At 39.4% G+C, this 25,821-nt stretch overlaps 1 protein-coding gene across 19 annotated transcripts in view; it reads right to left on the bottom strand.

Annotated features, from left to right (window-relative positions):
- Sox6 (SRY-box transcription factor 6) overlaps positions 1-20,106 on the bottom strand; it is a 570,577-nt gene extending 550,471 nt beyond the window's left edge. For 15 of the 19 annotated variants that reach the window (XM_077798165.1, XM_026399003.2, XM_026399011.2 and 12 more), the window contains exon 1: positions 18,577-18,755. The gene's annotated coding sequence lies outside the window, so the exon portion shown is untranslated. Of the gene's footprint in view, positions 1-16,739; positions 16,823-17,546; positions 17,619-18,576; positions 18,756-19,230; positions 19,641-19,872 lie in introns of those variants that run through there. The other 4 variants (XM_077798166.1, XM_026399004.2, XM_026399006.2 and 1 more) reach the window with 4 other exon arrangements.
- Between the last annotated feature and the right edge of the window lie 5,715 nt (positions 20,107-25,821).

Raw genomic sequence — 25,821 nt, 5'->3', positions numbered from 1 at the left:
TATCATTACCATCTCCTCCAGTACCATTATCATAACATTGCTGCCTAAAGAAAACCTCTTTGCTTTCACAGCCCTCTCAGGTACTATCTCATCTATCCCTTTTGATGTTGTACTCATAGATGCTTCTACTATCACAGCTACTTTCCTTTTCTCCATTAATGCTCTCTTAAATAGGGAAACAATATGAAATTGTTGGTGGAAAGAGCTTAGCTTTTGTTATCAGACAAACCTGGGTTCAAATTCTACATTAAATATAGCCAATCTACTGCCTCCACTAGGATTCTGGGACCTGCAGGTAAGCCTGCAATCCCTGGCAATGTGGAGTGAGGCCAGACCTTTTCTGGGGAAGGCCATCTGGCTCCAGCAGAAACTGGGAGTCTACATCAAAAAGAGCTTGAGAGTAATAGATGATTATCAACTCCACACCCTAATCTCAGCAAGATGCCTCCCTCCATAATTTTTGGGACCTATAAATCATGTCCCAAGGAAGGATGTACCTGAACCCTCCTTGGAAGAAAGCCAGTCCCTGAGTCAAACTTCCTGACTGATAGATGCTGCCATTTTAAGCTCTATCGTTCTTTCTTCAGTTATGGGTACAGTCACAAATCTAGTCCTGAGAAAACGCACCCAAATTCACTCTGTACCCAAGTCATCTAGTCTCTATCAATTATGGAATTCAAAAAAAAAGAGGCAGACCTTAAAATAATGTAATTTTAGTTACAAGAGATTTGATTTGCTGTTGAAGTGGTTCTCAAAGACCCTATTACTATAGGTAAGTTAGAATTCTCTCAAAGGTTCCTGGAGTCCCTGTGTGGGAAACTGTGAAATTATTTTGCAGTACATCCTAGTAGTGCTCATTTTTACTTCTTCAAGAAAGTATTTTGAATATAATATCCTCTATTTTTTACCAGATTCTCCTTTAAAGACATTCACTTGTTAATAATAGCTAATGCTTATTTGGCACCTATTATATCAGGGACTTTTAAAAACACTTATATTTACTCCTTTAATCCTTAAAACAACCATGAGAAAATCAGCTAATATTTTAAAGATAAGGAAACTGAGACCTGAAGAGATTAAAGTAGCAAGCCCAATTTCACATTACTAGAAATTAGTGGAGTATCTCTTAAGCACAAGCTGAGTTAACCCTAAACTAACTCTCCAGCATTACACAGGTAAGAGAAATAAAATTAGAGTGAGCAAAGGATTTCTATTCTTCAGAATACCTGACAAAGAATAGTAAGAACAGGTTTTAAAACAATTTGAAGGGGGAGGGCAATAAAGATTTAAGGGAAAAGAGTATTTTAAACTTTTCGGTCAAGAGGAGATTCAAAGCTTCATAATTAAGCAAGGTATATTAAATATTACCTTGCTCTAAAATTGATATCTATGCAATAGCCATCAAGTTGAGATGATTACTAAGTGCTTAAAAAGAATTTGAGCATCTATATCTAAAAAGAAATGCACAGTGTATACTACATCACTTTTCATATAATAAAATGACAACTGAGAGATAACTGGTCTCATTGGCTTTGTACATTGCTGAATCAGATAGAAAGAAATGTATTCATTCAGAAAGCTTAGACTTGTAATGGGAGGTTGGGAGAGATTAAAGAAATGAAAACAAGTGTTTCTGTCTAAATCCAAAAAGAGATCTACTGCTGGATACAACAAATGTCAGATATGCTGTGCATTTTATGCAAAGAGCCAATTATTAATGACCTTCAAAGAACTTAATTATGTAACATAGTACTCTTCCTTAGCAGGAGCAGAAGAATCTTGAGAGAAAAAAGATAAAATGAAATGTTTCAAATGAAAACAACCATCTAACTGGCCCAAAGGAAAGAGAATTTGAGAATTTCAGTATGTGAGTGTGAAGTTCTTGCTTTGCACCATACCATGTTATCTGAAACAAGTGAATATTGGATCCATGACCTCACTTTGTATGATTCTGTAATGACTCAAATGAAACCATGACATAGGAACTGTGTAAAGTTGAGATCAGAACCATGCAAAGTAAGGACATGGTTCTGATATACAAGAGTTTCAATTAATACCATGCAGTGTTAACAAAAGTGATAACCAACTCAATAACCACACCACTGAAAGTCAGTAACACACACACACACAAAAATTGTTCAACTTCTGATTATCCTGATTATCCAAGCTCCTGATTAACTTAGTTCATAGATTATCTGGGAGAAATCTCCTGACTTACTTGCCCATTAGGAGCAGCTACATTGTATGGAAGAAATACCATGAGACTTTAAGCCAGGACATTTATATCTAGATTATGGTTTTGCCCCTTAATGGCAATGTGATCTTGGGTAAGCCATTTTTCCTTTCCAACCTTCAATTTCTGTTTCTATAAAGCAGAGATAATGATAGATACTTCCAGAGTTGCGTGAAATAAATAATAACATGATAATCACTAGTGTTTAATGAGAGCTTACAACATATCAGGCATTCTTCCAAGTATATTAGTTTATTCAAATCTCTCAAAAACTATGATACTGGCCTATTATTAACTCTATCTCATGAAAGTACACAGAAATATGTGTGGTATGTGGTAGCTGCTCAATATATGTTTACTGATATGTACCCATTTAGTTACTCAACAGTACCCCCCTCTGTGGCAATAAATGAGTACAAAAAAGAAAATGAGAAAGACTGAAATCTGTTTACTTATTAGATGCTTCAAAAATACAGTGGAAAAAAAGCAAATACTTAACCCATTAAGTACCAAGTTTTCAATTCTGCAAACATAATAAATATTCAAGTATTATTTCAAAGTTATCCTAAGTGGTGTATTTATTGCTTAATTTATATTTGTATGTGTGTGTTACATCTGGGATGATGGGAGAAAATGGGTAATGAAAACAGGTGGGTTCTTTTTTTTAATTCCTAAAAATTCGTTTATCCTCATCGTCTTGAGTGCTAGTTGTACTCTAAGATTCTGAAAAGGTTAACTGGCAGACTCCAAAGACAGCCAACTCACTGGGTGACAGAAACCATACTCAAAAAGCCTGGCACTGGCCACTGCTGCCAGCCTCGCCAAACACATGCAATGAATCGATGGCCACATCCCAATACCCTGCCTATTTCATCCAGTCCAACCTCCCTCACAGACACAGCCCTTCCGCTTCCCTTCTTTTCTGGATTAGACACTTTGGGTCAGAAAGCAAAAGCCCTGTCCAGGATTACACTGTGGAAATATACTCTGTAGAAAGTTGTCTGTGGGCTGGGGTTGTGGCTCAGTGGTAGCATGATTGCCTAGCATGCATGAGGCACTGGGTTCAATTCTCAGCACCACATACAAATAAGTGAAAATAAAAGTCCATCAACAACTAAAAAAGAAAAAAAAGAAAGAAAGTTGTCTGGAAAAGTGAAGAAACTTAAAAATACTTCAATTTTTGCTCATGAGTCCACCTTCATGAATTCATATATTAAATTAGGGTGCCAACATTTGGCCATAAGAAGGTACAGTGGACATAGTGATCAAGATTGTTATATAGAATAAGGAACTGCAGTGAAGGTTCTGTGTGCTGCATACAGCACTATCCCAAAAAGGGAATGAGCAGGATCTAAGAGCCAAAACCTCTTCAGAGATCATAAGATTTCCCAGTCTGCCAATGATGTATTCCTAGAGAAAAGTGATACAGCCAAAGTCACTCAAAATTCACTGGCAGAGGTAAAACTCCCAAATGGGGCTTTTGCTACTATACTGAACATGCCAAGAAGTATACCAACAAGTTAGAGAAGGGGGTGGGGGAAAGGAGAGAAGAAACAGTGCTGTTGACAATATTTGCCTATAGCCATCCCTGACTGCTGCCTTACCTTTCCCAGTGTCTGCTCTGATTCTATCTAAAACCAAGGAAGAATGAGTGTAGAAGCAACAAAGAGCTGCAGACATTCAGGGGAATGTTGATCCGCTACTTGGTCCCCTCTCCTGAAGCATGATAAATATACTTAACTATAAAACCTTTTAAGATCCCTTCACACCAACAAAATTACTCAAATTTCTTTGACTTAAATAATTAAAGATAGGTTAAATCTTTTTCCTTTCTCATATCAGACCCCTGTAAAAATGCCACACTACTATTTTTTAAACTCCAATACTTGTAAATCTATAGTTCCACTTTCTGACCCAGGTTTCCATTGATGGCTACATTATTCTGAGGGAATCTTATCCCAAAAGAGTATGCTCTGGAGACCATGCTTTTCCTCCTAAATCATCATGCCCCCTCTTTCTTATGTACGTTTCCATTACAGTGGTCTTGTAAGTGGGTGTCATCATCCTTTAAGTAGTCTATATAAATAAAGAGGAGTATATTTATTTATTCAGAAAGTAAGGAAACTAATCCTTGAATTTAAATACAGATTGACACTCTAGGTCAATATATCTAACATCCTATATCAGAAACTTTCTACAAAAAGAAGGGAGATTCATTGTAGGTATTATTATCTAGTTTTTAATTAAATTAATCATTAAAAAAATGTTCCATAGTTTAAAAAGATTCTTACAAAGAAACAAGTTTGAGGATAATTTTAATAATGTAAGTCTTGGTAACAGGACTATGACCAATATGACACTCATACTACTATTAGGAACTCTTTAGTAGCCACACTACAGAACAGAAATAGTGATGATTCAAGCAAATCTGACAAAAACAAACTGTTTTTTTAATTATCAAGGGACAATTTGAGATTAGACTTATATCTAGTGTCATTAAGAGTGTACCTTGCCCTATTGTACTTTGTGATGTTAAATAATAAGAATATAAAGCATTTATAATCAGCAAGACATCTAAAAACTAAGCACAGAGATATAAATTTAAATTGCTAGGGCTGGGGATGTACCTTAGTAGTACAATTTTTGCCTCACATGCACAATGCCCTGGGTTCAACCTCCCAACACTGCAAAATAAATAAACAAACAAACAAATAACTGAAATTTACCAATAATGTTTAAAATCATTTAAAACTCAATCCAATATTTTTTTTAAAAATTCACCAAATTTAATGTTAAAGGTTTAGAACCCTCTTCTGAGAGTTCAGTTTCATCTTTATAAAAGATGAAAAGCTACATGCTGTTTTAAGACTAGTTCTTTCTGCTGCTATCAAAAGGCTAGCAAAAATACACAGTATCATACACAGTAGTACACAGCACAATAATGCACAGTAAACACAATAATACACAGCTAACAATATGGCAATGAATTTAAATACATTCCCTTAATTAAAAATCAGAGCTGTTCAATATACAACTCTGGAGTGACCATTTACCCAGGATGCAATGTGAATAATGTCTTCTGGTATTGTGCAGCAAACACTGTCACAAATAAGGTTGAAAGACCTAGAAAAACATTAATGAAGATTTCCAGAAAGAAAACACATTACATCTTGCTTTTCAGATGAATCAACGTAGTATTTCTTAACCGTGCCTTAGTTTGCCATATCTGTTAAGTGAAGTGCTACTTTTGAATACGCCACTACAATAAGTACCGGAGAAGATACAATCTCAACAATAAGTTTCTTTTTTAAGAGTAACCACTGGTGAAGTAGTTAAGCTAGCTGAACTAAAGAGGGAAAAAGAGATAAGATTATAAAGATACTACCATGAGACCCAATAACTGCATCATTCATAGCCAAGCAATTGCAGCAAAATGTTAAAGCCCAGTGTTACACAATCACGGAATTACTCTTAAAAATATACCTGTAGAACACAGTAAAATCTTTAAAATACTTTGAAAAGAGATGGGAAGTATCCATGAGAATTGTTTACACTACCCAGAGGTTTCACTGCTTTTCTTATGGCAATAGCAAAGTTTCCATAGTTTAGGACAAAATACCAAGAAAAAAAAACTAATGTAACAAATATGCTGAACTTTTTAATGGGATGACTAGAATAAAAGATATGTGTGATGCTAAGTATATGAATTGCATATACAGAGAGAATAGATAGACATTCCAATAGGTAATTAGATACATATATACATACAAGCAATCAAACAAACAATCTGTCTCATCAAGGTAAAGGTGATATTTTATCAAATGAGAAAGTAAATGCTTTTGAAAACAGATTCATGCTATGAAAGAATATTTTGAAAACACATGTTTGGAAACATTCCATCAGCGTGATTTTGTTACCAAAATTCTATGTCTGTTACCTACAAAAATTCTTATCTGTTTACAAATTTAAAAATTGGCAACAGAATAATCTAACCTGTTTAATGCTGTTCCAAATAATTTCAGTGGCTTTTCAGTCCCTTTATTAAAATATGAAAAGGCTACATATGCCTTCAACTTCATTGGCAAAAACAGATCCTCATCAAGAAGGTGGAAATTTCCTATCCAAATTTTAACAAAGTTCTTTGCATATGTTGTGTATGGGACTTAAAAATGAGTAACACAATTTAATAAGTATAATCAATGATGTAATATTTTCATTTGGATCTATTGTTTCCTTCTGTGGCAGCAATTTTAAAAGCATGTAGCAAAGTAAATTGAACTTAGAACCAGTTTTTTTTTTTAATATTTTTAGTTGTAGAGAAACACAACACTTATTTTTATGTGGTGCTGAGTATGGAACCCACTGACTCACATGTGCTAGGGAAGTTCTCTCCACTGAGCTGCAACCCCAGCCCCTACACCCAGATCTTTAAATCACTTCATCAAACAGTGCTAAACCAAGTTTTTTAAAATAACAAAGCATGTTCTATTACATGGTTTAGTTTTAAAATATTCATTTCATCTATATCTCTTTCTAATATCTACATATGAATGATTTATAGCACATATTACCACAGGAGTAACTGTCTACAATTTTAAATAAATATGCACATATATATGCTCTATCCAAAAGTCTGAGGACCACAATTCTGTCCTACGTTTTCCCAAATAAGTGTTAAAATTGTCTTTCCAGAGGAATTTTTTCAGACCCAACCTTATCAACAATTTTCTCCACTTGCATTTTGACTTTCCAAATCACCTAAGATCTCTATTTTCTTCTCTCCTTGAATATCTTAAGTTCTGCCCCTTTAACCTTGGTACTAAAATGTTCCCTACATACACTCCAATCAAGCAGGGTGGGATACCAGATACAGTGCTTCCATGTCCTGCACTGAAAAAAAAAATTGTGTTAATTATCAAAGATATTTACTTTTAGGATGCTTCAGGAATATACATAAATAGAGGCCTCATTTGGGACAATTTAGAATAAATATCTAATGCCCTTATTACTAAATTTAATAAAATCATTAATTTTATTTTTTAATTATCTCAGAAATAAATTTGCTAAATCAGCAAAACACACACACACACACACACACACACACATCATCATCATCATCATCATCATAGCCTTGTAAAATGTAAAGGATTTTGACATAAATGTCCTATTATATTGGCATCTTAATTACAGAAACTAGTTTATGCACATATCAAAAAGGAAGAATACCAACCTAAAGATGTGAAAGTAGTGCCAAGAAAATGCAAAAAATAAACAAACTCAAAATGTGAAAGAATATATTTTTCTGTATCTCCTATTCCCAGCTCTTTATCACATTAAGGAGCTTTCCATGTGGATATAACAAAGAAATTAAACACAAAATTTTACAACTAAGACATAACTAATTATGATGAGTGCTTTGGAAACAGGCCCAAGGTGTCACAATTAAAAGTTAAGGCATTTTTCATTCCTTCCCTGCCACACCACACATAAGGGTCCCTGAATTGACTCAGTTAACTAATATATATACTATGTCCAAGTTATTTAAACTTTCTTTAGCTGCCACATTATCTCAATTTATTTCTTTTTTGTTTGGGTTTTTGTTTCTCATTAAAGAGCTCAACTGAAAATTTTAAAGGAAAATGTCCTTAAAAGCATCATAGGTAGTTTAATATTACTAAAGAGATTGTTTTAAATAGTTCTCTAGAAATTTCAATTATATTTCCCCCTTTACTAAGTTTCAGGGCATTAAAAAATATATTTTTTTTTAGTTGTAGACAGACACAAGCCTTTTTATTTATTTATCTATTTTTATGTGGTGCTGAGGATTGAACCCAGTGTGTAACATTGCTAGGCAAGCACTCTACCACTGAGCCACAATCTCAGCCCTTCAGGGCATTTTTTTTTTTTTTTAATATTTAGCTGTCAATAAACCTTTGTGGGTTTTTTGTTGTTGTTGTTGTTGTTGTTGTTGTTGTTTTGTATGTGGTACTGAAAATCGAACCCACATGCTAGGCAAGCACCATTCTGCTGAGCCACAATCCCAGTCCAGGGCCTTTCTTTTTAAGGTAGAGATTTTATCATTTTTTTTTTTCATGGCATTATCAGTAATGCAATTCTTCAGATGCCAAAGCAGTGGTGAAGAAAACAACAGGTGAAGGCCATTGGAAACTATAGCCATTGTTTCTCTAGCCTCTCTGACCACTGGACTCTTTCAGAAAGTGATTGTCACAACCTCATTTAGGTTGCAAAACCTCAATAAATGAGTTTAATTTGGAGAAACAAGTTACTAAACACCAAATAAGTTACAAATGAAAAACAGAAGAAGATTCATGGGCTCAGAGGAAAGGGTTTCAAAAAGCCAGAAAACATGACTTTCAACTAACGAGTGAATTTAGCATCCCTATTTGAAAGTTTTCAGGAGTAGAAAGAGGTTGTTGCTGCTACTGCTTTTCTACTACTGTTTCATCATCATCATTATATAATAATAATTTGCATTTATTCTCCAAAAGTTTTCAAATCACTCTGAGTATTATTTTCATAGTATCCCTCAATTTTAAAAATTATAAAATATGTCAACTTTAAAGTTAGAAAAACTTAATTATAAATATGAGACACCTATCTGCAATGAATAATTCCCTGAACTGAAATTTTTCCAGATATAGTTCTTTCTCTAACCCTATACTTGTCAACATAAAAAGAAAAAAAATACAAGTGTATTACACTGCTGATACAAGATTTTGTTAACACATAGACCTGAATCATTAGTTAATAAGCCACCTGTTTTAATTTTCATACCTACTTGACAAATTTGAAAGGAAACAATAATTTGAAAGACTTCTTTGTACCTTAAAATATACTCACAATGTCCCTTTACCACAAAACTGAGCTAAGAAAAAGCACTGGTCAAGCTGCTGGCCTATAGCCATATCACATTCACAAGATATGGCCTTTCTAGAAGTCACAAAGACATAACTAGGAGATGAGTCACTATCAGACTTATAGAAGAGTCAGTAATACTATCAAATGTTTAAGATATTACCAGAAGCCTGCCCCAATCATCTTTTAAATCACAGATCAAAGACTACCTCCTGGGCTGGGGTTGTAGCTCAGTGGTAGAGTGCTTGCCTCTTATGTGTGAGGCACAGGGTTCGATCCTCAGCACCACATAAAAATAAATAAATAATATAAAGATATTGTGCTCATCTACAACTGAAAATATTTTTTTAAAAAAGACCACCTCCTACCAGAAACTTTCTCTGCCATAGGTTCTTCTGCTCTTATATATATCTCCATTATAGTAATTAACACACTAGAATCACCCAAATTCATACCTCCTCTCTTAAGACCATGCATTTTCATCTTTGAAATTATGTAATCTAGTGGTTCCCAACCTTTTCACCATGAAGAATCCTTTAATTAATACTCCCTCATGAACCCCACGTTAAAAGATTATTGCTTATCAAATTAGTCACATGTATTAGATAAAATAAATCATTTTCTATTTTTTATTAATCAGACATGTAGATCCAATGTTTAATGCTCTGACTCAGTATGATATTATTCATTTACATTAGTGTATGGGAAATACAGAAATGGGTTGGCTCTGGAAGTAAGCATGAAGATAAAATAAATGAGCACTGACATTCTATGGAAGAGACTGGAAAATAAGAAGACAAGGAAAAAAAACAGTCCTAATTTATGACATACAAGCTTTGTTTGGAGCAAATAATATCCTGAAGCAAAACCCAATTGAAACGTTTATTCATATCAAGCAGGAAGTCAGACAGTATGACTGGTAAGTTTATCTACCCTGCATACCTTTTATTGAATGAGGCAATGAATATGAAAGCACTTTAAAAAATTGGGAAGCTCTATAAAATACATAAGAATTAAGGGCCTTCTCATGCCATGGTTCCAGTACTGATCATACAACTATTGTCAATTTCTATTCTATGCACTTTTGTATATAGTATCTTCAGACTTAATCTTCCTAACAACCATGTTATAAATTCTTTCACTATCCCATTTTTAAGATGAGTAAATGAAACTTAAAGATGTGACACATTTTATCCAAGATCCTACAACTATTTCAGGAAATAAGATATAAAAGGAAAAATTCAAAAACTAAAAATCAGAAGTCTAATTTGGTCTTTGCACACGCAGGTCTATCACTCAAAGAAAAATGCCTATTTCCATTTTTTCCTTTAAAATGAAAGCAAGGGAAAACAGATTGAAATGTGTGTACTTGACAGAAAGAACTTCCTGATGCTAATCATTTATATACATAACCAAAGAAGGTTATAAAAGAATCCTTCTTTGTAGGCATTTAAAATAAAGAGAGCTTCTTAATTAATTCAAATGGAGAAAGATGATCAATACTATCTGGAGAATGACAGATGAAATGACCTTTCAAAATCTCTTCCAGTCTTTAGAATTGGAGTTTTATGAAATTTTAGAAGCTGTACTTCAAAACTCTATATTTAGTCACTTGGGACTCTATCCCAAGTCTTCTAGAATACAGATGAATTCTTCTTCCTAGGAAAGAAAAAAAAAAGAACTTGTATTGCTCTCTCTATTTTACATAAGAGAAAATGAATCAGGTTATGTAAGTTGCCAAATATTCCATAGCAAGTACGTAGGAAATAAGGAGCCAGATATGTAATTCTTAGTACCACTTCAACAGTAATAGAAAACATATCTTAAATATTTATTTTATGCCAATCCCCTGAGTTTAGTGCTTTATATTCTTCGTATTTAATGTTCACAATAATTCTCTAAGGTAGATATTATTACTGCTCCTATTTTCTAGATAAACGGAGGCTTAAGGATTAGAGTATATATATATATTGGGGGAAGAAATCTGACTTCTCATACATAGAAAGCTCAATTTCATGGGGATAGCTTGAGATTATTTCTAAGAAAATAACCACATACCCTTTGATATTCCTTCCCAAGAAAGAACAATGAACAAATCTTTCCTAGGTTAAGAGCATTCTTACCATTGTACCAAAGACTTGCCTAGCGCCAAAACAACTTCACCTAAGTTTCCTCACCTACCAAATACTAAAATCTTCGATAGAAGAGAAAAATCCTGAAAAAGTAAAGACTCATGGTTTCAAAGTGCCCTTCAGGATGCCTAGAACTTAATAATACTCAATCACATTACCCAATGATCTGTTTGTAAAGTATAAAATGAACCATTTGCAACCAAGCCTGAGAATGGCTTCTATTTAAAACCTATGCTCCTCAGTTTTTGTTTTTGTTTTTGTTTTTAATGTTGCATTTTGTTTTTTCCATACATTGAACTTGTGTAGTCTTGAAAGGAAAGCATCTTTAATTTTCTTTGACTGCTTTTAAAGAACTACTTTTCAAAGAAGCAGATATTATGCTCAGCAAAGTCAAAACCACAAATAGTACTAGAGTTCCTTTTTGCATTTGAGTGAATATATTAAAAACAGAAAATTTTTTTATTTGTCTCTTCACAATAATTAGAAATAACAAATTATTGAAGGTCATAGGAACCAAAGATCATTTGAAGAGTTATCTTATAAGATTATGGAGAAGAAAGACATCAAGAAAGAAATGGAAATGGTAGAATAAAGAATGTTTGCATATACTCTAATGTGCACATCACATAATGCATTTATCTCATATTTATTATTCCTATTTTTACACATCATCATTGAAAAGCATCAAATCAATACACTTAAGTAATTTGATCCCAAATAGTTAAAACATACAAAATTCTTAAAAGACTTCATAATATCACACTAGGCTTCAATATATGGTGCTTTAATTCAGAGAAATCTTTAAAAATCTTTATAGACTATGGGAGCTTAGTAAATAAAACACACCAGTGAATCCCTTGCCACACATACCACAGCATAATGTCGGTAGACAGAAACAAATACGGAAATAGAAAATCCAGAAAATTACAGGGCAGCAAATTCAAGATGGTTAACAAAGATGCAAAATTTTCTAAAGTACATACATTAGAGTACCAATTGTTAGATTTTTTTATTTCACTGTTCTATCCTCACAGTGATTATGATTATAGGTTAATATATTAACTTGGTTAATACAAATAAAATCAACATCTCTTCATAAATGTAAAGAAATAACTCTTTAGGTAAATATAAAGATTTCTATAGTTTCAAATTATTGCTTTTCACTTAAAGTAGCATAAAAGAGAATGCCACTGCACATTTTCATGCCGTTAAAAAGTAAAAAGAAACATTTCATAATTTTTCTTCAAGATTTTAAAAAGGATTTTTTTCCAATATTATGTACTATGTTAAGTTAGCAAGGATCACTAAATATATTATGATTATAAAGTAGAAATAACTAGGCAGTTGATTTTTAATGTGGTTTATTAGTTTATAATAGATTACAGCATGTACAATTAACCTCAGAAAATAACTCACATCTTTCCTAAAGATGAAAGTTTTTTTAGTGAATAGTAAAATGAATGATATATTAGGGGTCTTAGAGGAGCAAGAAGAGATTCTGAATATAAACAAGCCATCATTCTGGTAAAAGGAAATACAAACAACTAGAATAAAAATAGTTGATGCACAAAAGCCATAATGAGGGGGTAGCTCAAAAAATAACTTCTACTTTGAATGGTTTGGATGAAATACAAATTATCCACAGAAAAGTGTGGACTGGCATAAACGTTTGTACAAAATTATAAGTGTATTTCAAGAAGTATGCAAGAGGCAACCGCCTGCATGATGCACAAGGTCCCAGCAATGCTCTGCTTAAGTGCTAGTGCACAGAGTCCAAACCACTGCATTTTAATTACTATGCAGCCTCAGATATATTGCCTTTGATATGGAAATGTTCTTGTTCTCTCATCTTCACATATGGTCTCATGCACAGAAATCTTTATCTGATTCATAAAAAATAAACTAGAATCCAATCTCAACACCTGACCTCAGTGCTTAGAAGTTTTTTACTAAGCATGGTGTCACTATAAAAAGAATGGCTAATATTGGTGTAAAGTTGGATATTTTGAGCAATGATATGAAGGATTTGCAGTTAAGAATTAAATCAATACTGTTTCTCTGAGGTTTTAGGGTTTCATGTTTCCTTTTTTGAGACTACCACAGATTTGAGGAAAAACAGACCAGCACCCTATTTTGGAGATGAGAGAGTCTACAGTAGATTTAAATGATATTCCATTTTACAACCTTCACCCATATTGTCCAGTTGATGTTTTTATCCAAACTATGACAATCAGATACTTAAAATTTTAAAAGATCTTTCAAAACCCATAATACAAAATTTGAACTATTTCTACTCTGACCAAAAGTCTAAACAAAATAATTAGCTGGAAAGCTTTTACCCTCTTCTACAGAACAAGGAAAATACAAACACTCTTCCTAAGAATTAATAATGAATATATAATGAAAGAATGAGGAGAGTTTCTGAGATAACTCCCACCTAACAATCAATGTTCAGATCACAATTGAAGATCGCATATCCTTCAAGCAAAATAAAAAAAAAGTTAAACATTTAAAATGTACTTGTATCTAATAAAAATTGCTCTTTCACATACTCTACAGGAGTACCAGCTGTTTTTTTTTTTCTACTTGACTATTTTGAAATGTGATATTTAATCAGTAGAAAATGTGGAAACGGGATGAGGACATAAAATGTCCTAGAACCTAATTTTCCTTGTTAGAAAAAAAATAATAGGGAATGTTATATTATTAAATGATAAACAATCCAAACCAAAGATGGTCCATTTCTTCTTTTAAAAAAGCAGTATTTGTTGATTTGTCCATTTTTAGCAGGATTCTATAATAAAATCTGTTGTTCTTATTAAATCCCATATACCTACATAACTTGATAATTCTGAAATAACCTAGATTAAATTTTTAAAATGGTAATATGACCCATCTAACCTCATGACAGCAGATAATACATCCCATCTGCAAATCATCTTGCGGCAAGTTATCTGTGTTTTATCATTTCTAGTACCTGTCTGTGCCTGATATGGTACTCTGAGACACATTAGCTTGATGGAATGTTTCACTTGACTTCAAAAACATCAATTGATATATATGCATCCCTAAACTATATTTAAACAAATAGCTCTCAGATCAACCAAAATTTTAGTTGTACTGTACTTTATACTTTTATAGAAAGCTGTTTGTAAATACTGGGGAAATATATGTATTATATATTATACATATTTCACATACACAATCATATTCCCTTGCTAATAAATAATTCCTTCTAACATGGAAAGAGATGTATAACCTAACAAAACTGAAAACCATAAAAAATATTAAAAGTAAAGGTTAAAGCTAATATATATTAAGTCATATTCAAAAGAAAATTTAGCCCAGTCTTTTGTGCTAATTGAAAGAGAATTGTTTAAAACATCACTTATATTTTCAATATAAGATGGATATGTATAACAATTTGATCAGTGACAAATAACTCAATAATTCCTAAAAGAAGTCAAATAGAAATGGATATAAAATCTCAATAATGCCACCAAAATTTATCATTTATGTGCTTAAAGTAATATATTTTAAAGTATAATAAAAGGTAGATTTGCCAATTATATTAACATATTGTGAATATATACTTTTCCTTTAAAAAGAAAATATCTGTTGTTTTCTGCTACCAGTGAAAAAAATGTACAATAGAAAAATTAATATTCCCACTGAATCTCATTTCATCTAAGTATTTAGTTACTAAATCCATCATAGAGTCAGTTTAAGGTATAGGTACTTTAAACTGCTTTAGTAATAATACTTTGTACATTTATTTTCATGATATATTGTTCAGAGTGTTGCAGTTGCAGAATATATTATTGCATAAGTTTGTATAATGCTCCACAGTAAAAACTCATTTTTTACATATTAATATGTATATACACACCAAGAGAAAGCCACTTAAAAATGCAACAAATAAAAGCAGCAATAAACAGGATAAATAATAACCCAAAAGCTATCTAGTCTTGCCATCATAACTAAATGAATATGGACATGGACAAACAGAGAAGAAAGGAGGTGCTAGTAATACATGAAAAAAGCAACAGAGGATGTCAGGTTGCTTAAGGAATTAAGAGACCTATACTTAATGTCTGGATCTTAGTTACTTACTACTGCCTTTGGTCATAAACTGTATTTAGTAAGTGTGGTTCGCATTTGCTTTCAAAGTTTGGAAAAAAATTGTTTCCTTTTTCTTTGTTTTGTTTTAAAAAATAGGGACCATGTCTCTTGATGTAAGAGGTTTTCAAAAGTGTAAGAGAAAAAAAAAATCCATATGTCATTTTGCCTACCCATGAGCTCAGAAACATTACTCAGGAAAAAATACTCTCAAAAGTACATAGATAATACATTCATGGACTGAAGAATTGAAAAAAATAGTTATAACTTTTCTTCTGCTATAAGAAAATATTATACTGGTTTGATAGAAAGCAAATAAAACTTAATAAACCATGTCCCCACTTCCCACCAAGAAAGGAACATTCTTGTTGCCATAGAAAAACTAACCCTGTCCCTCTCAACTTATAGAAATTTAGTGCATTTACTTGCTTGTTTTGAAATAAAGAGAATCTTCTAGTAGGTATCAGCCATAACTGAGTGGCCTAGAAACAAGGGAGGAGGGAGACTGATGCAAGTGCCTGATGCTGAGTGTTAAATTCCACAGTGACTGCACAGGGTGACAGAGGGAAGGTCATGTTCATGGCTGTAGAAATCTAGTCTCTGCCAGAAACTGTAAGCTAAAGCTGACCTAAGGCCAGAATCTCAGAAGCTAGGTAGGACGCTCAAGCACCAATCTGAACAAGCAGAGAGGACAAGGTGCTGCCCCTAAAAACTCCAGGCTGAACAAGAATGAGACAGATAGCAAGCACGACTTTCGAGGCTCCCCCACAGGATCACTAGCAGCCCCAAGTGGCTAGGCCTGAAGAAGGAACCAAAAGCCTCAATCAGGACACAGATACTAAGACCTCTGCGAGTGGGAGCAGGAGGGAGTACAGAGACAGGTGTAGCCCCAAATGGTAAGCCTCAAGTCCCTTCTCAAGACAGGATATGCAATGCTAAGCCTGGCTGTTCCTACTAGGTTAGAGCAGATAGAGAGGCACTAGCAGCCCTCCCCCAGAACGGAGTGTGGAGAATAAGTATATTGCTAGATTTTTTCTGCAACTCCCTTACCCATTTAGTCTGCACCCTACCGCTGATGTCGGATACCCCCTTAACCAATAGTTCCCCCTCAGGAGAAAAACGAGAGACAAAATAAAGAAGAAGAAAAGAAAAGAAAAAACTCAAAGACAAGGCTACACTGTCAAAGTCTTCCCTGCCAGGGCCTTGGGAGACTGTCCTGGTCGGCTCGGCCATCCCTCCGGAATCCGTTAGCCCAGAGCGGAGCTCAGTAGATCATATCGGCCAAGTCCGTGCCTATGGGCCTCAGGAACTAGGTGCTGAGTGCGCAGGCTAATTATACATGTGGCATTTGGGCAGCCGACTGTCCAGTGACACCTTACCTTATGAGGAAACGTCAACCCCAGCAACTGTTCAAAACAAAATGCCATCGTGGGATCAGCTTCGCCCGCTGATCCTACTTCAGGATTGCTTTTCCCACCGCCTCTCGCACTCAGAGCAAGAATGTGGCCTAGGGTGGCCAGCAGCAGGCAGGCAGGTCCGCCAGGGTGGAGGGAACAGGCGGGGCGGGCCTTGCCAGGTGTCCGTCCAGTCCCCCCTCGCCATGGACCAGCTCGCGGACCCGACCACTTGACCTTTTTTATTCACAAACCCACCTCCTAGAAATAGACTGGGCGGGGCTGTGTCTGTTCTCCTCGGACCCCGGGAAAAACCTAGGCATGTGACTACAAAGAGTAGGAGAGAGAAGACCCTGTAGGGAGGGGGGGGGAAGAGGGCACTCTCTCGTCCGTACTCTACTGGGTCGCTGAGGGTGCCTCCCCGTCAGGGCCAAAAGCCCAGCCTCAAGAGTGCGCGACCGAGACTAGCGCCCGAGACAAGGACGTCATCCAAGCGCCCCATTGACAGTGCTGCGGGAGGTCAGGAGTCCAGCCCAGTTTGCCCAGGGACGGCTTCAGGCCATCTCCAGACCGAAACTTCGAGCGCGGCCCTCAAAGGAGGTCACACAGACAGAAGCAGTCCGGGACAACCCATCTTGCTATCAGGCTAGTCCCGCCAGCCTAGTCGAAGGCTTATTTTTAGTCCCCAAATAGGACAGCAATTCAATATCTGGTAATTCATACAAAACAAATGTTTTCAAACTTAGCATAAGAAAGCTTAAACAAAACTCAAAATATGCTGGCAACAACCACCTTTTATCTGCTCAGAACACACCAATTTTCTTTTTATCTTAAGTCTCCTCGAAGCGCCAAGGAACCAGCCCGGCACAGAGCTATCTGTCCTCCGCAGCCCCTGGGCCGCTCCTCCGGGCGCCGGAGCACAACCCCAGCAGCCTTTGCACAAGCTCCTTTCCTTCCCCTCCCGGCCCTTTAAGGAAGAAAAGAAAGCAGTTCCCCCGGGAACAGTCAGCTAGAGGAGCTGGGCCTCGGGGAGGGTGACAGCACTCTCCCCGAGCCCCGGAGCAGTGGACCTCGGCCCGGGCTGCAGAGAGGGCAGCGGGGCCCGGGCAGGGAGCCGAGAAGGACGGAGGGCGCGGGCCAGGCTCATGGACGCGGAGCGGGAGAAGAAACATGCAGACAACTGTGCGCCCAGCAGACCAACTCCGAGGCCGAACCTGCGGCGGACTAAGTTAGGTGACCCCTCACCCACGCCCCCATCGGGCCAGGCACTGCCCTCGCGTCTATGGCAAAGAGGACCACAGATTAGTACTTGGGTTTCGGATTGTCTTGGAGTTCGGAGTGTTTATTCCTGAAAAGATCATTAAAAGTAATGTCCAATAATGGGGTAGGGGGAGGAAGAAAGAGAAACAGAGGAAACTGGAGACTACTCGAGCTCGGTTCCAGGAAAGTTGCAGCGGAGCGGCAGTGGGGTGAGGGTGAAAGGAAGGAGCGCACGCTTTTTTTCTAGCGACCCGGGTTTTCTTCATGAACTACTCAGAGTAAACTTCACCCTGGCGGAGAGTGTGGCAGAGATCTTAGACTCCAGCGGGACCTCCGCCAGAGTCAACCCCACAAATAGCCTAAGTCTCCAAACCAAAACGCGGGTGGGGTGGGGTGGGGTGGGGGTAGCGTTAAGAAGCCCAGAAGCTCAGCGGGTCCTCCCGACCTCCCGCACCCCGAGCCTGGCTAACACTGAAGCGCTCCGAAAACTGCGGCATCAGAGTCACACGGCGAATCAACCCAACACTTTTCAAGAAAAAAAAATATTCGCTAGAAAACTTACTTTGCATTTAGTCTCTATTCTTTGGGGGGATGCGGTTTAGGTCGGCTCGTAAAGGTAGCCCGTTTTGTCCAGGTTGGATATTGTCTACTTATGGATCAGCCCTTGGGTGAGGGTTTATTTTAATTTATGGCTTATGCATTCTTTTAAGGTCGATTTACATGACCTCCGGCTACAACTAAGACAGCCGAGGAGGGCACTCCAGTCGTCAGTCGGCCAAACCCACAATTAAAACAGCCCTCCCCCTAGTCTCAATGTGACTAGAACTCTCCCAGGGTAGGCTGGCTGCCTCTTTTCTCTTTCCCACTTTTTTCTTCGCTTCTCTCTTTTTTTCTCCTGTCTTTTATGTGTCTTCTTTTTTTAGTATCACGAAATAAGATGTGATATCACTTTGAAAGTTTCGGTGTAACTTTCTCTAAACCCAAGCAAGCCTGCAGCGATAACCAGAGAGTTCACAAAGCCCTCAGGATGTTGCCCTCTTGTGGGCAAAAAACGCCATTACCACCCAGGAGTCCCATCTGAACCCTTGGAGCACACACGCTTAAGCTGAGGGTGGGGGGAGCGAGGGAGGGGGAGAGGGAGAGGGAGGACACTACACACGCAGGCACACAAGCTTCCTCCATCACACACTTGCGCGAACTTCCATGAAATACCTACCTCAAACTTCACGGAGACTTAAAAATTCATTCTCTAAGCCACCTGACTTCTTTTTCATATCATTCCCAGTTACATAGATTAGAATATCTATTCAGGGAGGCGGAGGTGGAGGAACAAGGTGGGCCGAGAGGACAGACAGATTTCCGGACGAATACTTAGGATGGCGATAACAGCTTTCTGTTGTCAAAGGTTGCGTTGTCTGTCCCTCTCCCTGCCCTTTTGCCTTAGTGTTCTACGCACAGTTATCTACTGCTACAACATGTGTTTTCTCGGAGTGGATGGGAAGGGCAAAAAAAAAAAAAAAAAAAAAAAAGCCCGCCACCCAGATCTGTCACCGCCTCCGGAACAAGGCACAACTCTCCGAGAGGGAGACGCATCCTGGGGATCCGCGCGTCCACCAGCGAGCGGCTGGCGCTCGGGCCCCTTTCTCTACCTACTCTCCCCCTCCGCGTCGGTCCCGCTGAGTGCCCTCCCCCCGCTCCTCCTCCCGGCTCTCCCCTCCCCAGCCAAGTACGGAAACCCGCCCCGGCTGGGCAGCAGCGGCTCCCGGCAACCCGCGCCCTCTCAGTGCTCAGCTCACTCGGCTCTCTTCCCTCCGCTAGTCCTAGCCCAGCCCCTCAGTCCCAGCTCAGAGAAACTAACCCTGGAACTGCCCGGAAGGGCAGGAATGGAAGGTGCTGGGGGCCAGCGATGGGGCCCAGCCGTAGGTTCCTGTCCCCTGCCCGCTCCCACTCCCCAACAGGTAGCTCACAAACGGGCCGCGCGCTCTCGCTCTGCCTCCCTCGCTCTCTAGATCGCTCGCTCCGTCCCGGTTACCTGGGCGGGCTCCAGGATGGTACCGCACGGGAGGGTTCCTTGTGCGCTGCGCCGCGGGAGTAAAAGGCATTAAAGGAAAAGGGAGATACAAATAAAAAAAAAAATCTTTTAAAGGAAGAGGAGTCGATGCTAGGTCAATTAGCACAGGCTGGGGAGCAAGGGAGCAGAACCCCCCCCCCCAGCGCTGCGGCCCCGCTGCCCGTTAACTCAAGTATGCGGGGGTGTCCCGCCCGGGGCAGGGGGGAGCGCTGAGCGGCAGAAGTTTGCTGCCGGGGTGCTAGGAGGTGCGCGCGGAGCGGGGTGACTAGGGGTTTCCCCCCTGAAACAAGTGAAGGCGATGGTTAGTGCTGTCAATCTTGGCAATCAGTGTGAGCGGCCATGTCGTAAGTATTCAAAGCATTTCCCGTCGTGCAACATCAGAAAGTGAGTGGCCAGGGCATTGATCTGAGCGAGGGAGAGGAGGCAGGGCTCCCCTCCCAGACAACACAGGCAAGATGAGACGAGAGGCGAGGGAGGCAATGAGCCAGGCGGGGAAGCTGGGAGGGAGGAGGGGGGCTGGAGGAAGAAGAAGGAGGGGAGAGGGGGAGGCAAGAGAGAGCCGCAGAGAGGAGGGCAAAGAGACCAGTGAGACCGGAGGTTGGATTTAGAGAAAAAGCCTGGACAGATAAAGTGACTACTAGAAGAGAACTCGAATGGGGACAAAGAAGAGGGAGAGTCAGGGTCAGAAGGGATTAGGGACTAGTAGAAGAGAGGCAGGCTAAAGACAGAAGGACCAAAGGAGAACTATTAGGGATGGGCGGCTAGGAGGAGGAGTCAAAAGAATGGCAAACTGAAGCGAAGGGGAAAAGGTAGGCAACTGAGGAGGGGGAAGGAGCAAAGTGGAAGGAGTAAGGAAGTCAAATGAGAAAGAAAAATGCAGGGGTGGTAGCGTATGCTTTGGAAAAGTTAGGTGAAAGAAGGAGATATGGGTTGAAGGTTGAGAAGTACTAAGAACTAGACCACAAAAGTGAGTCATGGGAGAAATAGAAGGGAAAAGACAAGTGTTGAAGCAGACCACGAAGAAGGAAAGAAGGGTTACTACTAGGATAAATAATAAGAAAGAAGTGGTCAAAAGAGAAAAGAAAGAGATACAGAAAGTAGAGATAATGAAAACACCCGTTAGTAGAATCTCAGTAAATGAAGGAAAAGAAACTTATTTTAAAAGATAGAGGAGAAGAAATTGAAAAAAATAAGCTATTAACAGCAGATTCCTAACTTACGTAGGTGGCAGTGTTCTGAAGACCATTTAGATTATGGAGTTTATGGATTAAAGTTATTATAAATAACCAGATATGTGTAAACTACCAAAGAAAAATTACACCTTTATAGCAATAAATAAAATATTTCCACACTTATTATATAGATAAATCAGAGTTGCATAAAATTGAGTGGGTGGTATATGTATAATGCTCAACTTTGTAAAAGAAAATATCTGGAGAAAAATTTCAAGAGGGGTGACTTGGAAGTTGTAGAAGATGAAAGAATCTCAAGTCACCCAAGATAGTACATAAAATTGTTCAAGTCAAATATAGAAAATTATGTTAATAAAATAAACCCCCTCTAAAAATACTACACAAATTATTGAGTCATGTGTAGGATGGGTTAAAGATTTGAAGGGTACAAAATAGCCTAAAAGAGCAGAGACCTGAAACTTTCTCTCTATGCCAAAACAACAACAACTGCAGAGCCAGAGAATCAGGAAAGGCAGGACTAATAGTGGTATCAGATAGTTGAGATGCAGAATAAAACAGGTGAGAAAACTAGCTTTGCAAGTAGCACAGAGATAACCAAAGACAGTGTATTGTGCACAAGGTGAGGTTGGCCTGCCTTAACCCAGGCCCAAAGAAATAGACTAGATTCCAGAAATATATTGGTGGAGAGTAAAAACTACATCAAGATTAAAAGCTAGAGAGAGGTTCAGACATACAACATGCAGTACAACCTGCAGAAATTTGTAAACGCTTTTACTATGGAAACTGATATGAGATGGCCACTTTCAGACACATCATAAACAGAGACTCTGTATAAGAAGCTGTTGACCAGGTAAATGGGTCAGGAATGGTAACTAGAAAAATCAGAAAATTTTGTGGCAATCTAAAATTGCCAACATGAGGATGCCCTCTCAGGGATTGTGATAAAAGAGGAGAAAGTCTCATCTTTGTTACATTAACTTTCAAGAACATGGAGACAGCAAATACAAAAGATGGAAGAAGCTAGGATGTCAGTCATGTATTGGCCTCTTAATGTACTCCCTGTTTGCTTCCACATGGATTCCAGATAAAAGAAAGAAAAAGAACTAAGGGCGGGGAGGAGCACCTAGGATCAGTGGGGCAGAAGGAATTGCCAGATAGTTCTGCCCCAATAGAAAATATGATGCTTGAGAATTGGGAGTTTCCAGACCATGAGTTAAACTGACTTGATGATTGTTGGTCAGTAGGAGAGTGAGTCCAAACAAACATTGTGTTCATATCATCGTCGTCGCCATTCAAGGCTGGAAAGTCTGCCTCCAGTCCCCCAAACCTAGAAGCTAGCAGAAAGTACTCCCCTACACCTTGCAAATCAGCCCCTAATAGGTCAGCCCCTAATAGGCCCGGATTCCCAGTACTGAAGGGCGGGCCCCTTGACCTCTTGAGGCCCAAGGGGCAAGCCCAGATCTGTGTTTCTCTCTGTGTGTGTGTGTGTGTGTGTGTGTGTGTGTGTACACACACGCGCACGCGCCCTTGGAATGGCCCAACACCTGATTCCTAAGCCTTGAACTCGGTTGTCTGACCTGGAACTCAACCACTGAGGGAGGGGGAAAAAAAACTCTTCCAAGCCTAAAGAGGTCAAAATCGAATGACCTGTCGGTAAGTCTGCAAAGCAGCCGGTTGGTCCCAAAGCCCGATTCCTCAGGGAAGGGCCACCGAAAGAGGTGAAACCTCAGGAACCAAAACACTGCGGCGTGACTGGGTACCTCCAAGTGCGAAAACAGGTTTAGTTTTCTAAATATCAGCGCGTTGGCCCTTTAAAATAACTCCGTACCCAGAGCTCTGAGAGACAAGACTGATCCCGAAGACCTGATGCAGGCCGCTGGCGGGAAGCAAGAAGGAAAAGACGACATCATCAAGGTCTTTGTCGTCCAAGGCCCTAATACCCAACCCCTTCAAACCTTCTGAAAAGGAGCGGCAGGAACCTTCTTTAGTTTTTAACTAATAAACTAGTGCCAAAGTAAATTGCTAAGGCAGAACCGGGAGCGGGACGCAACCCTGATCCTGAAGGAAAGAAACTAAAAGTTAGGGTCTCAGTGCCGCACTTCAGACGGTGCACCGGTAGACACGTGGCCCTGGGGGCGGGGGTATTGGCTAAGGATTTCGTCTCAGGTCTGGGGCTTGGGCTATTCCTAGCAGAGAGCTAGGCGGAGAGCACCGCTGTGGGTTTAAGTGCTGAGCTCTACACCTGGTCGGTACCAGTCTTCTGGCTCCGAGAAGTCCTCGGAGGTGCGGAGGGCACCCAGATCCCTCAACCATATCCCGGAGCTCAAGAATTCACTTTCCCCTGGGGATCGGATCTCTGCGCGGCGCAATAACCCCGGGCGCCGAGCTCCGGGGAACGAGGGAGGAAGGGAAGGAAAAAAGAGGAGACGGGTGGGGCTGACTTACCTGCCCGGAGCTACTGCTGCCTCTGCGCTGTCCGTGTGTCCCTGCGCACCGCAACCAGCAAAGGCAACTCGGCTTTGCTAAGTTTGGCCTCGCACCTCCAGAGAAGAGGCGCGAACTCGCAAAGGAAAGGCGCGCGCGGTTCCTGGAGAGAGGTCCCCCTGAACTTGGGAAGGGCAACGCAGTTAATTCTGCTCAAGAAGTCAATATTTAAAACACCCACGCAAAAATCACGACGGCCGTTGAAACTTCTAATGCCTGCTTTGAAAGTCTCCTTACACCAGCCAGGCGGTTAATTCAGACCTATATGACTTCATCTTAAGGTCGCTAACTTCTTTCAGGAAGGGTTTCGCAGCTACTGTGTAAACAGGACAAACAAATGACATGCACTCCAAAACACCAAGAGAGAGAACTTTTACTTAAACGAAGAATAAGTGAGTGTAAGAGCCAAAGGGAAGAAGTTAAAAACTTTAATTACAGCACGAAGAAAAGTTTTCACAATTGGTTTCCTTAAACGGGATAACAAACATACCAACACTGCTGCAGTCCACTGCACTTCATTTAAGTTTGGAGCAACCCAATAACCTCAATTCCCAAATAACAGTGCCCTTGGGACTGCCTCAAAGAGGTCCTAACTCATGTTTCAGTAACAAAAACAGCAAACTATGAATAATGCTTTGCATTCTTTAAGATGCTATTTTGCAAAAGGACAAGGCGTTGTCCCTTGACTTTAAATGGATGGAGAATAACATTAAATTTCACTTGCATTTGTCCATCATCCTGTTAGGAAGACCACAGCCACAGCGACAGTAGCAGCAAAGCACCGCCACAAAGGAAGTAGGGAAAAGTGGCAAAAACGCATAAACTTTTTTTCCAGGAAAAATCAAAAATAAGTTTTACAGACATGCCTTTCCTAGCTTAGGGAAGTTAATTTTCAAATGTGCTTCGGCTATCTAAGGTGCAAAGCGGTGGCTAGGGGAATGCGTGGCTGGAATCTGCATGCTGATAAGAGAAGGCTGATGTACTTACAGTGACAGAGGGCAGGCTGCGGGAGAAAAGCTGTTTGTGTTAGCCTGCGAGTTACCCAGGGCTGCAGTGAGAGCAGAAGGGAGGAGTGGGAGTGCCAGTCTGCGTACACCTTCACCGCGTCTCATTACATCTGCCAGCCTCTCTCTCCCTCTCTCTTTCATTTCCACATTCCCTTTGTTCCTGAAAAAAAAAAAATCTACACGTCACATCAGAGTCCCCAGATGCAGTCTACACCAAAGAAAAAAAATGAATAATTCAATCAAACTGTGCATAGTCTCTAAGGCAATAAATCTATTGCACTTAAAGAAACGAAGGGTAATTACCACCATGGAATTAGAATAAGGCCAAAGACCAGAGGTGTCGCCGAATCTTCGGGTAAACTCCCCAGTCAAATAAAGTTTCATTTATTTAATCCTTTGACATCTCAAATGAAAAGTCAGGAAAAGATTTTAAACTTATTTTAGAAGGTTATTCACTTCTTTTTAAACACATTATAGAAATGGGGGAGGGGTGAGAAGGGGAGAAAAGCCTGGCGCAACTACCTTGCTCAAAAGCTCCCAAAGGCAGCAGCATAGAACGAGTACAGACACCAACCAAGCCAATGTGTGTCCGTGGAGCCTGTCCAGGGTCCATTTCTCTCCCACTCCACCCTCCTCCACTCCCCTCTAATCAGAGGAGGATCGCCCTCCACTCTCACACGCCACCGCAGCTTTGCAGGAGGGCAGCTGGAATCTGAGGACCTTACCTGCTGCACCGAGACCTAAGAGAACTTGCGCTTCCCTGCCACCAACACCCCATGCCATTCCTATGCACCCCTCCAAAGTCCCATTTACTTCTTCCAAGAGAAACTGTAAACGGGATTGCCCCCACCCCCTAACCCCACGATTGAATGGAAGCTCTGTACTGTACCGACTTCTGGATATGCCCTGGATTGAGTTTAGGGAATGTCTGGAAAGAAAGGGGGGGGGAGGGCACCTCGAGCCTTGTCCAAGTTAGTCAGAAGGCGGTATTAGGCAGGAAAGCGCCCACAGGAGAAACAGCTGGGATGCAGACCGACTATGGAAATCTCAGT

The sequence above is a fragment of the Urocitellus parryii genome, chromosome 4 (assembly GCF_045843805.1).
Source record: "Urocitellus parryii isolate mUroPar1 chromosome 4, mUroPar1.hap1, whole genome shotgun sequence".
Taxonomy (NCBI): Eukaryota; Metazoa; Chordata; class Mammalia; order Rodentia; family Sciuridae; genus Urocitellus; species Urocitellus parryii.
The sequence above is the reverse complement of the archived record's forward strand: the minus strand, read 5'-3'. Positions and strand labels throughout refer to the sequence as shown.